At 36.1% G+C, this 14,967-nt stretch overlaps 1 protein-coding gene across 4 annotated transcripts in view; it reads left to right on the top strand.

The window, feature by feature from the left end:
• Positions 1 to 14,967, top strand: part of TBC1D5 (TBC1 domain family member 5) — a 417,125-nt gene that overhangs the window by 16,109 nt on the left and 386,049 nt on the right. The window lies entirely within an intron of this gene.

Below are 14,967 nucleotides of genomic sequence, written 5' to 3' on the forward strand. Positions count from 1 at the left end.
TTGGGAGTTTGGGAGTTCAACCACTCGCTATGATGTGTGCTGACCACCAGGGGGTGGCGCGGAACGAGGGAAGGCCCTGGCCGGCAGCCAGAAGCCTGGGGAAGGAAGGCCCCAATCGGTCCTGATTGCTGGCCAGGCCTAGGGACTCTATCTGTGCACGAATTTCGTGCACTGGGTCTCTAGTATTAATTAATATACTTGTGTAGCATTAGCCAGAAAGAAGACTTCTCTTGAAATACCCCCAAACAAATAAATAAACAATCAAAAAAGCCTCTTGATTCTTCTTCTTTTTGCACAATGGATACTCCTTAAAAACCAGTATTAAAATCAGCATCTCAGTTCAGTTAAAACATTTACTGAGTGGCACTATATTAGGTAAATGACTACAAAGTTGAAAACACTTGGTTTTTTGGTCTTGTGATACTCACGGTCTATTGGAAGACTTTATTATTATTTTTTAAAGGACTCTCAATTTTAAAATTTTAATAGAATGTGTGATAAGTTAGAGATAGGGACATGTTTTTGTAGGAACTCAAGAAAGGAGCAGTTAACCCAGTCTTGTAGTTGATGGAATACTTTCAGGAGTTGGAAAATGTGAGCTAAGCTTTAAAAGATTGATAAAGAGAAGTGGAAGGGGCAATTCTGGAAGGAAAAGCTTGAGCAAAGGTTCAAAAACCTAAAAGAGCTTAAAGCATGTATAAGAAATTTTAATCACTATTGCTGGAGCATCAAGTTTGGCTCATAAAATGGGGCTGGGAGGCAGGAAGAGGCCAGGTTATTTTTCTTCGTAAACTTATAGGGAGTTATTGAAGGTGTAGTGGAGTGGCCTGATTACTTTTGTTTTGGCTGTGTTTTCCCATAAATGTGGAAGATGAGGGTGCTGTCTAGAGGTAGGAGACCTATTAAGAGGATATTAGACTAGTCCAGGTAATAGAGGGTAGACATAAGCTTTCAGAGTGTCTTTATGTCTTAGAGTCATTCATTTCATCTAAGTGCCTTCTATCCATGCCGCACTTTGATGCTATTTTGTTTTCACATTACACATGCCTCTCTCTATATTGTTACTTGTTCTCTGAGAATCCCTCTTCTAGGGTCAGAGACCATGCTCTCCAGAAGCAGGCATGGGAATCGGCAGTTATCGTCTAGTGCGCTCGGGAGTGCTGGCAGGGTGCTTTGCTCTCCTGCAGCCAGTGACTGCTATGTTCCTGAAATGTCATGGGGTGCAGTCATTTCCTTGAGAAAAATTTCCTGTATTCCTTAATGTAGTTTCTGATATTGAAGAGTGACAGATTTGCAGTGTGACATTTAATTTTAGTAAATATATCTTTTAAAATACCAAAATCCTGCATTTGAATAAGATTCACTTTACACATTGATTTTAATGTATATTTCTAATTTATTCTGATAATAAATGTGAGATTGATGTTATTATTAGTGCTATTTTCTTTATTTCTTTACAAAATCTCATCTGGGTTGTCTTACTCATTCTCTAGTGGGATTTCTACTGTATCATAAATGAGCAAGACAGAATTTTTGTCCTTAAGGAGCCTCTGCTCTACAGACATTAAGTCATAATCCAAGGCCTAAGAAATAAGTTAAAGAGAGACACAAATACTATATTGAGGGAATGTAGAGGAAGAACATATTTACTGTATTTTACTCAAAGGCATATATTTTTTACTCATTTCAATGTTTCTAAAATTGGCACATGTCTTACAATTTGATGGCATCTTAGACTTGAGGAAAATTATATTTTGAGAGAATAATAAAGGAGCATAGCTCTCCGAGGATGAGGAATTTAGTTAAGTGGAGAAAGTGCTAAGAAAAAGCACCTGGTGAGAAAGCCTTGGTGTGCTAAAGGAATGATAAGTGACTTTGGGAGGTTGTCATTTAGGGCTCAAGAATAACATAAGAAGTGACATTAGGTAGGTGGGTTGAATCAACTTTATAGAAGATTTTGAAGATGAAGCTGTGGAGAGGTGGAATTTTATTCTGTAGAAGGTGGGCAGCTACTGAGGGGTTTTGAGAAGGGGAAGTATGGTACATATTACATTGAATTTCTTGACCCTATTTGGGAATATAATGCTAGAAGGGGGATTGAAGAAAAGGAAATTGTGATGTTTTGAATTAATGACTTGTTTAGCTGAAAGGAAAAGAAGGAAAGATGTTATGGAGGGAGGTAGAACTGACAGGAGTTGGTGACTGACTGAATGTGGGAGGTGGAGTAGGTGGTAGTGAGGGCTAGATACCAGAGTTACTATTATTAGAGGCCCGGTGTACGAAATTTGTGCACTTGGGGAAGTGGGGGTTGGCCCCTCAGCCTGGCCTGCACCCTCTTGTAGTCTGGGAGCGTGCCTAAGCCATCCGTCGGACATCCTTGGCACTGCCGCGGAGGTGGGAGAGGCTCCTGCCACCACCGCTGCACTCGCCAGAAGTGAGCCCAGCTTCTGGCTGAGTAGCACTTTCCCTATGGGAGTGCACTGACCACCAAGGGGCAGCTCCTGGGCTGAGCATCTGACCCCAGTGGTCAGTGCATGTCATAGTGACTGGTCGTTCCGCCATCGGGCCAAAACCGGCTCTGTGACATCTCCCGAGGGGTCCCAGATAGCGAGAGGGGGCAGGCCAGGCTGAGGGACCCCACCGGTGCACTATTGGGGCCGGAGAGGGACATGGGGGGTTGGCCAGCTGGGGAGGGACTTTAGGAGGGTCCCAGGGCGTGTCTGGCCTGTCTCGCTCAGTCCCGATCACCCGGACCCCAGCAGCAAGCTAACCTACTGGTTGGAGTGTCTGCCCCCTGGTGGTCAGTGCACGTCATAGCAAACAGTTGAGTGGCCTTAGCATATCATTAGCATATTACACTTTGATTGGTTGAATGGCCAACTGGATGACTGGACACTTAACATATTAGGCTTTTATTATGTAGAACCAGAGGCCTGGTGCACGAAATTTGTGCATGGGGGGTATGGGGAGGTCCCTCAGCCCAGCCTGCACCCTCTCACAATCCGGGACCCCTTGGGGGATGTTCAGCTGCCGGGATTGGGCCTAAACCGGCAGTCGGACATCCCTCTCACAGTCTGGGACCGCTGATTCCTAACTACTCGCCTGCCTGCCTGATTGCCCCTAACTGCTCACCTGCCTGCCTGATCACCCCTAACTGCCTCTGCCCCAGCCCCTGCTGCAGCGACTTCGTCCGGAAGGACGTCCAGAAGGTCGTTTGGCTGTCCTGTCTAATAAGAATGTTACGCTTTTATTATTATAGACTAGAGGCCCGGTGTATGAATTTGTGCACAGGAGGGGTCTCTTGGCCTGGCTGGTGATTGGGACTGATCAGCAATGTCTCGCCCAGTCCTGATCGGGGCTGGCCGGAGGGAGGGACTGCGGGAGGTTGGCTGGCCGCAGGATGTTGCCTGTGGGAGCGCACTGATCACCAGGGGGCAGCTCCTGCATTGAGCATCTGCCCCCTGGTGGTCAGTGCGTGTCATAGCTACCAGCCAGTTGTCCGGTCATCTGGTCGTAACGGTCGCTTAGGCTTTTATATATATAGATGCAGGACTAGGACCAGTTTGCTGAGACAATGTATACTGAAATAGGAAAACACATTTGAACTTTGGGACTGTTGTGACACCTTCTGTCATGCATGTAGCAGGGAAGTGGGGAAGTTCAGGTCTGGAAGGAGGAAAGTCAAGGCTGATGACAAAGATTTAGGAGATATCAGCTAGACAAGGGTATAATTTAATTCATTTTAGGGGATGGGATCTATGAAGAGAGTAAGAGAGTAAAGATAGAATATCAGAGTGAGGGAGAACTCTCTGCATTTTTTAAATAGCTTTTTTGAGACATAATTCACATACTAAACAATCCACTTTTTTGAAAGTATACAATTTGCCCTAGTTGGTTTGGCTCAGTGGATAAAGCTCGGCCTGCGGACTGAAGGGTTCCGGATTCGATTCCAGTCAAGGTCACATGCCTCCGTTGCAGGCTCGATCCCCAGTGGGGGATGTGCAGGAGGCAGCGGATTAGTAATTCTCTCTCATCATTGATGTTTCTATCTCTCTCACTCTTCCTCTCTGAAAGTTACAATTCAATGGCTTTATGATACTCAGAGTTGTACAACCATCACTACAATTGATTTTTGAACATTTTAATCGCCCCTAAAATAAACTGTATGGTTTAGCATAGGCTTTACTATTTCTACAAAATAGTCTGTTGGAAATTGATAAGAATTGCATTAAATCTGTAGATCTCTTTGGGTAGTATTGCCATCTTAACAATATTAAATTTTCTATCCATGAACATGGAATGTCTTTTATTTATTTAAGTTGACTTTAATTTATTTAAGCAGTCTATTGTAATTTTCAGTGTATATATCTTTTACCTCTTTGACTAAATGTATTTCTAGGTATTTTATTCTTTTAGAGGCTTTTATAAATGAAAGAGCTTTCTTAATTTCCTTTTTGTTTCATTGCAATTATATAGAATCACAACTGATTTTTTTTTCTTCTTGGTGTTGATTTTGTACTTTGCAACATTGTAGAAATTCTTTATTAGCTATAGTGGCTTTATTTCATTTTTGAATAGAGATAGTTTTACTACTTCTTTTCCAATTTGGAAGCTTTTTTATTTTCTGATCTAGTTACTCTGACTAGAACATACAGTACATTGTTAAATTGCAGTGGTAAAAACAGGAATTCTATTCTTTTTCCTGATCTTAGGGGAAAAGAGTTCAGTCTTCCATCATTGAGTATCCTACTAGTTGTCGATTTTTCCTGAGTGCTGTTTATGTTGAGTAAGTTTCCTTTAATTCCTAGTTTTCTAAACTTTTTATTTTTTTATGAAAGAGTGATTTGGATATTGTTAACTGCATTTTCTGCATCAGTTGGTATGATTGTGCCCCGCCCCCTTCCATTCTATTAATGTGTATTACATTGACTGATTTTCTTATGTTGAATTCCTGGCATTCCACTTAGATCATGGTATATAATCCTCTTAAAAATGCTGTTGGAAAAAAAAAATGCTGTTGGATTAATTTGCTACAACTTTGTTGGTCTGTAGTTTTCCTTTCATGTGATGCTTTGTCTGTCCTTTTTATCAGGGTAATATTGGCTGCATAAAATAGGTTATTAAGTATTTCCCTCTTTGTAATTTTTTGGAAGAGCTTGGAAAGAATGGGTGTTAATTCTTTAAATGTTTGGTATAATTCACTGGTGAAGCCATATGGTCCTGGACTTTTCTTTGGGAGGTTTTGGTTACGAATTCAATCTCTTTAGTAGTTTAAGTCATTGAGATTTTTTCTATTTCTTCTTGAGTTATTTTGGGTAATTTGTATTTCTAGGAATTTGTTCATTCATCTAGGTTATCTAATTTGTTGGCCTTCAGTTGGTTCACAGTATTTTATTAACAATACTTTTCATTTCTCTAAGGTCTATAGCAATGTTTCCACTTTTATTTAAGCTTTTAGTTATTTGTGTCTTCTCTTTTTCATTTTTTTTCTAGCTAAAGTTTTGTCCATTTTATTGATATTCTAAAAGAACAACTTTTGGTTTTGTTGATCCTCTATTGTGTTTATCTCTGATCTTGATTATTTTTTTTTTCTTCCTTCTGATAGCTTTGGGTTTAGTTTGCTCTTTTTCTCAGTCCTTAAGGTGTAAAGTTAGGTTATTGATTTGGATCTTTCTTCTTTTTAATGTAGGCATTTGCAGCTATAAATATCCATCTGAGAACTGTCTTCACTGAATCCCGTAAATTTTGATATGTCTCATTTGTTTCCATTCATCTCTAATTTCTGATTTCCCTTGTGATTTCTACTTTTACCAATTGGTTAAGACTATTAATTTCAACAAATTTCCTTTTGTTATTGATGTCTAGCTTTATTCCATGTGGTCAGAAAATATACTTTGTATGATTTTAGTCTTTTTAAATTATTGAGACTTATTTTGTGTTACTGATCTTCTTTCTAGATGTTCTTTCCATTATTGAAAGTAGGAGATTGAAGTTTTCAACTATTATACTGGTAGAATCAGTTATTCTTTAATTCTGTTGGGTGTTCTCCATTGACATTATAGTAATTACTGATAAGGAAGCACCTCTGCCATTGTGTTTTTTGTTTTCTGTATGTCTTATACCTTTTGACCCTCATTTTCTCTACTGTCTTTTTTGTGTTTAATTAAACTTTGTAGTCAATCATTTTAATTCCTTCCACATTTCTTTTTGTGTATAGTTTTAGATTTTTTTTGTGTGTGGTTACCATTAGGATGGCTTAACATTTAAAATTTATAATAATGTAGTTGAAATGGATACCAACTTAACTGCAACAGCATACAAATTTCTGCTCCTGAAATACCTCAGTTCTCCTATCTTTTATGTTGTCTTGTTACAAATTACATCTTTATACATTGTATGTCAGTAACAGAGTTATAATTTCTTAAATGAAAAATGAGGTTACAAATCAAAAGTATAATAGTGGCCTTTATGTTTTCCATGAATTTATCTTCACTGGAGATCTTTATTTCTTCATATGGTTTTGAGTTACTTTGTAGTTTTGTTTTTTGTGTGTTTTTTTCATTTAGCCTTACGGACTCCTTTTAGCATTACTTGTTGGACAGGTCTAGTGGCAATCTACTATTATTTATTTCTTTTATAGTTGTAAAATTTATCAAAAAACAGCTCACCTATGAATTCTATTTACAGCTTCATCGCCATTCAGATTTCCTAGTTCTTAGTAGAGCACACACTTGCTGTTTTCAATTCTTCCTGTCGAGGAAGTTAGCTTAGCTTCTTACAGAGAGGAGTGTAACTGTTTTTTATGTATTTCTTGTTTAGTTTACATGTATAGTTGTAGAGAAGCTCCACCGACTGTCCTTGACCACTAATTTGTACTTAATTCACAAAAGTGAAAGCCATCATAAAGAACTCCAACCACTGTCTATTTGGTTTTACCTGATTATGCGTATTAGAATATATAGGAATAATTGGGCCTTCAACAGAAAAATGAAATATTTCTCCTACTTAAACGTTTTGTTGCATAGATTTTCTTATTGTTGTTATAAAAGTCTTTGAGTATAATAGTTTAATTTTTTCAGTAACTATTTTGGAAATTAAATTTAGGTATGTAAGTGCTTCTAGGAACTTAACTTATAAAATGTATTTTCAAGTTTTAACTAACATTTCTAAATAAGTTACACTTAACTGTGAATTTTTATAAATGTTCTTAAAGAGAAAAATCAATACAGTATTATAGCTAATAGATTCTTTTTAGAACACAAAGATCTGTTTTTGATAAAATACATTGACAGTAAAATAAAGTGAAGATAGTGTATGACCTATAATTTTTTTCTTAGTGATATAAAAATAAGTGTCTCAAATACAGTGTAATTAAAAGTTATTATAACTACTTATGATTTCTTTGAATTTAATTATCTCAAATTAAATAAATTAAAATTGCATTTATATTTATCTAGAAGTCTATAATTTTTAAACAAAATGCATTTACCAAAAATTATCCCAAAGTTTAGAAAACCCACTAATTTACATTTAAAAACTTAAAATAACCTTTAAGTTAATGATTTTTATTTACCTTTGTTAGAGAGAACTTAAATGCAAAAATAATAACCTATATCTCTTTATATGTAGATGTCAATCCAATTCAAAAGGTGACTGAAAATGAATGACTTTATTGAAAAAACTGCAGTTCTTAAATTTTAGATTAGATATAATTTTTTAATTTTATACAAATTACAAAAATGGCTCAATTATAAAATTCATAAAGATAATTTAAATTCAGAATAATTCAGTTTAATTTAAGATAATTTAAGCTCAAATGTATAATTATAAATAGCTCGACTCCTTAACTATATGGAATTTGAAATGTCATATAACCTTTTTAGATAATTTTCCTAATTAGGTGAGAACAAGGCCTGAACTGTCTCCATTTGATTTTCTTGCTAATATTTGCAATTTAGTACTAGAGTTAATCCTTAATTGCTGAAAAAGAGTTGTCTATAACATGGTTACCAATTATTTTTCTATAATACAATATGTAATAAATGTTAAGGATGAACTATTCAAGAAATACATGTTAAAAAGTTTCAAAGTAACAGCTTACTAATGGTGTACGTGTGTTTATGTGTGTGTTTGTGTAAAGGTAAAGTTGATTTTTGGTGTGTTCAATGTTGATGGAAAAGAATAGCTGATTAAACCTAGAAACTAACTAAATTAGTTTTCCTTCAGGTATAAAATGTGTGCTCCTCCAACAAAGGCCTGAAGGTTTGGTGTGAGCAGAAGGGCAAGACCCTTTTAAGCACTGTTACGCGAGGAACTAATATAATCATGCTACATTATTTTCAGATTGAATTTTAGTGAGATCATACGAAATGGGACAAATTAATATAATTATTTTAAAATAATACTCAGTGCCAAAGAAAATTAATGATTACTATTGGCAATTTTGTGTCCTATTCCCTGACTTATATATGCATGTGTTCATTGTCTCCTGGAGCATTTATTAAGGCTGTTTTTCTGGGAAAGCTTCTCATTCTCTGACTTAAGACGTTAATCTTCAGATATCAGTGATTTTAGTTATTAGAGTTTCCCTGTAATAAATTCAACTCCTCTTTTGACAAATACAGAGGTGAACTACTAGACTTCTCTCTCTGCAATTTTAAGCCATTTTCAAATGTTTATGATAAAGAATTTTGGCTTTGTGGTTTTTAAATTATGGATGGTATAAGAAAACTTTGCAGTTCGCTTTTACTTAAAAATATATTTTAAAAGTACATTAATTTTTAATGTTAGTGGTATCTTACTTAAAAACTTGTTTATTCACTTTCATGTTTTAAGTAGAAATCAGGAAGTACCAGTGAAAAGTTTACAATTGTGGGAACTTTTTCTATATATGAATGTGTGTATATATGTAGGTATCTTTTTTCCCCTTGGGTCTTGAAATATAACTATGTAGGCATCTTTTTAAAGCCTGAATTTTTCTCTCCACAAAGAAGACTTGCAGCAGCTAAGAAGAATACATACAAATGTGATTATAACTTTGGGTAAAAACTCAAAAGGCACCCTTTTGGAATGGGTTGGTGGTTAATTAAACTTGGGCTGTCAAAATTTAAAATTATAAGGCCTCATATTCTCATAGCTAGACCATGTATCTGGCTAAAATAATGTCTTGACCTCCCCCCCCCCCTTCAAATTTAACCATAAATTTCCAGCTTACATCCATCTTTATTTTAAGCCAGCAAGTTAAGATGTTTTGTGTCTTTTATCTGCTCAGGCATTAACTTTGAATCAATGTAGTTATGGAGTAGTTTGGAGAAGAATTTCACTTATTTAAGGACTTGCCCCCGAGCTTTTAAAAATGGCTTGAACTTTTGATTCTTCATGGTTACGTATGTATGTCAATTTTTGCCTTGCTCAGCTGTTATTTATTTTTAGCTGATGGAAGTATAAATTGCTCAGCCCAGTTTTTTCCCTCTATTTAAGTTCCTTTTCCATATCCTTAGAGGTAGCAACATATGAATCTTATGAAGATTAAATGAGCAAGTAAAACTTTTTAAATCTTGGTAAATCGTTTGAATTTGGCAACACTGCTTTAGGTAGGTTAAATGATCATTTCATTTAGTTTATTTGTTCTGTATGCCTAGTGATTGTCCTTTCAATATCATATGATAGGCGTGGGGTATGATGCTAAGAAGCAGCAGTTGATTAGATTTTGGGTATCTTTTTATATTGTTACATACAGTTTACATATTTTTTTGGTATATTTTCTGATGTTGTTCACCATGCTCTTTCATTTTCCAAGCTTTTAGCCATAATTATATTTGTTCTGTTGTAAAACCTGCATCCCATAAAGTTATTGTGATGCCATAATTTGTTTTGCCAAGTAGGTTTGGTGGATATACCTTTGCTTTCGCTAGATATCTGAACATGGTCTTTTAAATGGTCTGCATTTAGAAATAAAAGAATTTGTTCTGCTTTTAGAGTAGCTATTTTCAACCAGTGTGCCACAGGGATTTTTAAAACATGCAATACCTAACTATTTAGTCAGGAGCTCTGGCCTCTTTTCCCTTAGATTGTCAAATAAAAAAATGACAACAGCCAATACAACAGTCTGGTGTGAATGAATAAAAATTATACCTTTTTTTTTTTTTGTCAGATCGGCAAAAAACATCTTAACTTTTTGGCGTGCCACAGAATTTTAGTAATTAGTGTATGTGTGCCATGAGACGAAAAAGGTTGAAAATCACTGGCTTAGAAGAGTTGATAAGTAAAGTATAGCTTACCTCACATTGAAAGGACAGTTAATGAAATTTGCAATCTGGTTCATTTCAATATAACTCAAAATATATTCAGCCTCTACTAGTACAAAATTGTAATTTTTTGTTTTACAAAGCTACACATTAGAAAATAGACTAAACACAGTTTTGGCTGTGTGAACAGTGTTTCCAGTCCACTGGGAGTGGAGATCATTAGCTCTTGAAGCTTGGTCTCTACTAACTTTCTTTACTATGTCCCCTTGGCTGTATGTTATTTATTTACAGTCATCCAGTTCAAGTTCTAAAATGACAGAAAATGCTGATCTGGGATTGTGTTGCAATAGTTGTGGTGGATGTTTTCTTGCTTGTTAGACTGTCTATCTGCGCCTTGTATTAATTAGGAAAGTTTTCAGCTATTATCTATTCAAATATTACCTATACAGTCTTTTAAACATTCTTTTCTAATGTTGGTCGATTTATATTTTAGATCATTGCTACTCAAAGTGTGGTCTTCAGATTAGTGCTGATCTACAAACTGACTTTATTGGTCTGTAATGAGTTAAGGACAGAAATTCAAAGCAAGCATTTAGAAACTTTTTGTAGCAACTTGATATTATTACCATGACATCTAAGGACATGGTTTATAAAAAAAGAAATTCACTTTTATTATATTTTACAGATTTTTTTTTCTGCAGTGGATTGACAATTTAAAAAAGGGTTCTTCATTTCAGATAGTTTCAGCAGTGTTTTGTTAGACCTCCTCATTCTATTTTTTTGTATCTCTTAACTGCTTTTACGTTTTCGTTCTTTGTCTCTCTTAACTGCATTTTGGATAAGTCTTAAGAGTCTTTCTTTCCACTTACTAATTCTTCATATTGACTATACAGTTTAACTTTTACACTGAATCTAACATTTTACCAGTGTTTTTTATTTCTTGAAGTTTTGTTTAATCCATACATATATGTATATTTTAAGCATTTCTATTGCTCAAAACATCCTTATTGTACAATCTTTCCAATAATTGAGGAATCTGCAGTCTAATTTGTCTCATGTTTGTATTGGCTGTCATTCATTGTGTCTGATATCCTGACTTCATTTTTTTTTTTTTCATTTGAAATGATTTTTTTGAAAGTTGTTGGACATTTTGAGGTCTGGATTGAAATTTATTTTCTTTCACCAAGAGTTTGCCTATGCTTTCCACAGATACCTGTGGCACTAACAGTTTAAGAGCACTTTTAATGACATCTTCATAGGAGACTTATTGGATTATATACATAGTGTGAATTTAGTATAAGAACCTTTGTGATGGTTTCCCTTTGTGATTAAGTGTCAAGAGAATTGATGAAACATTCCTGAAAGCACAAAATCATAGGGATGGATCACACTGATTAGAGGTTGCCAGGGGTTAGGAATGGTGGGGTGAGGGGTAAGTATGATTATAAACAGGTAATAGGAGAAAGATCTTTTTGGCACTTTTTCGCTGTTAACATGATGTAGGTGCGTTTCCCTTTGGTAGACTTTCTAGAGTCTGTTTCCGAAGCCTTGTGCAGCCACCAAAAGGTAAGCCCAGTTTTGCCAGTGCTAGGCACTTACTCTCAGGACAAAATTTGGTTTCTGGGTTTACTTATTCTACTTTGTTTTTGTTCATAGCTTATGAGGAGACTGTACTTTCTTGCTATCTAAGCAATTCATTAAAGCAGATTTTTCCCACTAAAATTTAAAAATTGTATCTAACAGTATTAAGGTATCTAGACTGTCATACTGCTGGAAATCAGTGTTTCCATCTGTCTATACTTCAATTTTAGCAAATATGTTGCTATTTTGTGCCTCAGTTCTCTTATATTTGTTATTATAATAAACTATTTTTCTTTATCTCTTTGGTCTATCAGATGTCTAGTGTAAACCCATCACAGTATGCACTCAGTTATGTAGTTATGTCTATTAGTCTTATTTCCTGCTATTCTTTCACTAGCCCTATTATGATTTATTACACTTGTATTATAGTCACTATTCTTTCACTCATATTTCATCCTGGTTAAGTGCTGCCTCTTTTGTGGACTCCAACAGTTCCTTCTAGCACCATTGACATTTTGGGATTTTTGTTGGGGTGCCGTCCTATGCATTGTAGGATGTTAGCAGCATCCCTGTCCTCTACCCACTAGATGCAAATAGTATCTTCCATTTGCAACATCAGACATTGCCACACATCCTTTTTTTGGGGGGGTGGGGAGCAATATCTTCAATGGTTGAGAACTACTGTTTTAGAACTGTGTGAATCTGGTCTCCATTGAAGATTCTTGTTTGATTATCTCTGCCTGTGGTTTTATCTTCTGGATTTTCAGTGGTCCATACTGTCTGGATTGTACATTTTCCACTTCTTACATTTGCTTGTGCATTTCTTTCTTCACTCTCTGCCCTGTGTGTGTTTTGTTTGTGTGTCGCATATGCACATGTCTGATTTTCCCAAGTTCTAGATGTATTTTACTTTTTTGTTTGCTTGCTATTTTTGGTCAACCCTATACACTTGTTAGTAGTTTCAAATATATCAGTTGTTTGCTCTTTTCCTTATTTTTCCACTTTTATGTGGTAGTAATGGGGGTTTGGAAAATGGAATCATTCTAGAAAATGTGAAGAACTTTGAGGCATTCTAAATTCGAGCATTCTACTCATGATAATCATGAGGCTTGCAGATAATAGAGTTAATACCAATGTAATGGTAGTATGTATACCCAATAATAGTGGAAAATTTAAGATAGCATAAGATAGTCATAAAGATAAGAAGGATGTAATTTCTGTTAGCTGTATTCGTTATATAAGTAAACAGAAAAATGTGCAGAGGAGTAGAATTAAAAAATAGACTGAAAAATACAGAAAATGGAAGGATTTGTAGAAGCATGAAGTAGGGATGATTAGTTCTACAGAGTGAGATGAGCAAAGTAATCAATATGTCGAGGTAAATTGTTAGGAATGATGGATTGTAGCATCTGGTTAGGAGTGACTTGTGTAAAGCTGACAGATGTGATATGTGAATATTAGTAAGTTGAAAAGAAGTTCAGAATAGAAAGGTTAGATTCTTCTTACCAACTAAAAAGAAACATGTATTTTTTGTGCCAGTTGGGAAAGATATAACTCAGTTATAGATTTTCCTCCTTTAAAAAATTATCAGCAAATTCTAAGTAATAATATAAATTGAAGCTTGAATTTAACTACTTTTTATAAGGTGCTCCTCATCTAGGCCAAATTTTCATGAAAAATAATCATAAGCTTAATACGTGTTTATTATAGAAAAAGTAGAAAGTAATGAAAAGTATAGGGAATGTGAAAGGTAGTTATAGATCCCAAAGCCTAAAACCACTGTTTTAATTTAGGTCAATTCTATTATCTTGATTTTTATGTGGTCTTAGTCTTTCTCTCCATATATAGAAATGATGTATGTGTAAATATATACTGTATGTATATACACTGAGTGGCCAGATTATTATGACCACCTGACGTTTGTAGGCAAATTAGCTATAATTTCGCGCTGACGTTGCTAGAGGGCCAGACCATTATAAATAGGGAAGCAGGTTGTTTACCATGACAGTAGAAGTGATTTTTTTTCTGAAGATATGGGTAAACAATGCGATTTAACAGCCTTTGAATGTGGGATGATTGTTGGCGCTCGGAGCCATGGAGCGAGTATCAGCAAAACAGCCGAAGGCCTGTTCCAACACCTTTGCTGTCTGCAGTTACCAAGATAAAACATCTCCAATTCACACAGGAACACAAGTCCAAACAGTCGAGCATTGGAAAAAAGTCATGTGGTCCGATGAAACACCTTTCCAGTTGCATCATGCAGATGGCAGAGTGAGAATTTGGCGGAAACAGCATGAAAGCATGTACCCCACATGCATGAGTACAACCCTTCAAGCTGGTGGGGGCAGTGTTATGGTTTGGGGCATATTTTCCTGGCATGATTTGGGCCCTTTAACACTTGGAGTGCGGGAAACGAGTTAAGTCGGCTCGCGTGAATTGCGCGTACTCCGCGGGAGCCATCTTTAACTCGGTTCATATAGATTTGCGGTGGAGTGCGGGAAACGTGTAAACTCGGGCCGATTGTAACTGCGTATTACCAAATATTTGTTTGTAATCCACCCTTTTGGTGGATGGAACAAAACCAAAAGACAGAGCCATCTTATATTTTGGTGGGAAATTCACCCGCACTCCAAGTGTTTAATTCGTGTGGAACAACGTCTGAATAGCACAACATACCTAAGTATTGTTGCTGATCAAGTTCATCCTATCATGTTGATGGCGTATCCCAATGGAGATAGCTTCTCCCAACAAGACAATGCGCCATGCCACGGTGCTCGTATTGTGCAGGAGTGGTTTCAAGAACATGAGGGAGACTTTACCTTGCTTAGGTGGCCCCCACAATCACCAGATCTCAATCCAATTGAGCATTTGTGGGACAAAGTTAAAAGAGCCATCAGGCAGCTGGTTCTACAACCATCAAATCTCACAGAACTGGACAGTGCTATTCATCAGGCATGGTGTCAGATTCCTCGCATCACCTTTCAACATTTCGTGGAGTCAATGCCAAGAAGAATCGCCGCAGTATTGAAGGCAAAAAGTGGCCCAACGAAGTACAGATGGGGTGGTCATAATAATCTGGCCACTCAGTGTATATATGTGTGTTTGCATGGATGCACATATATATTAAATGGGTTATTTT

Source organism: Myotis lucifugus, unplaced genomic scaffold, assembly GCF_000147115.1.
Source record: "Myotis lucifugus unplaced genomic scaffold, Myoluc2.0 scaffold_8, whole genome shotgun sequence".
In the NCBI taxonomy this organism is placed as follows: Eukaryota; Metazoa; Chordata; class Mammalia; order Chiroptera; family Vespertilionidae; genus Myotis; species Myotis lucifugus.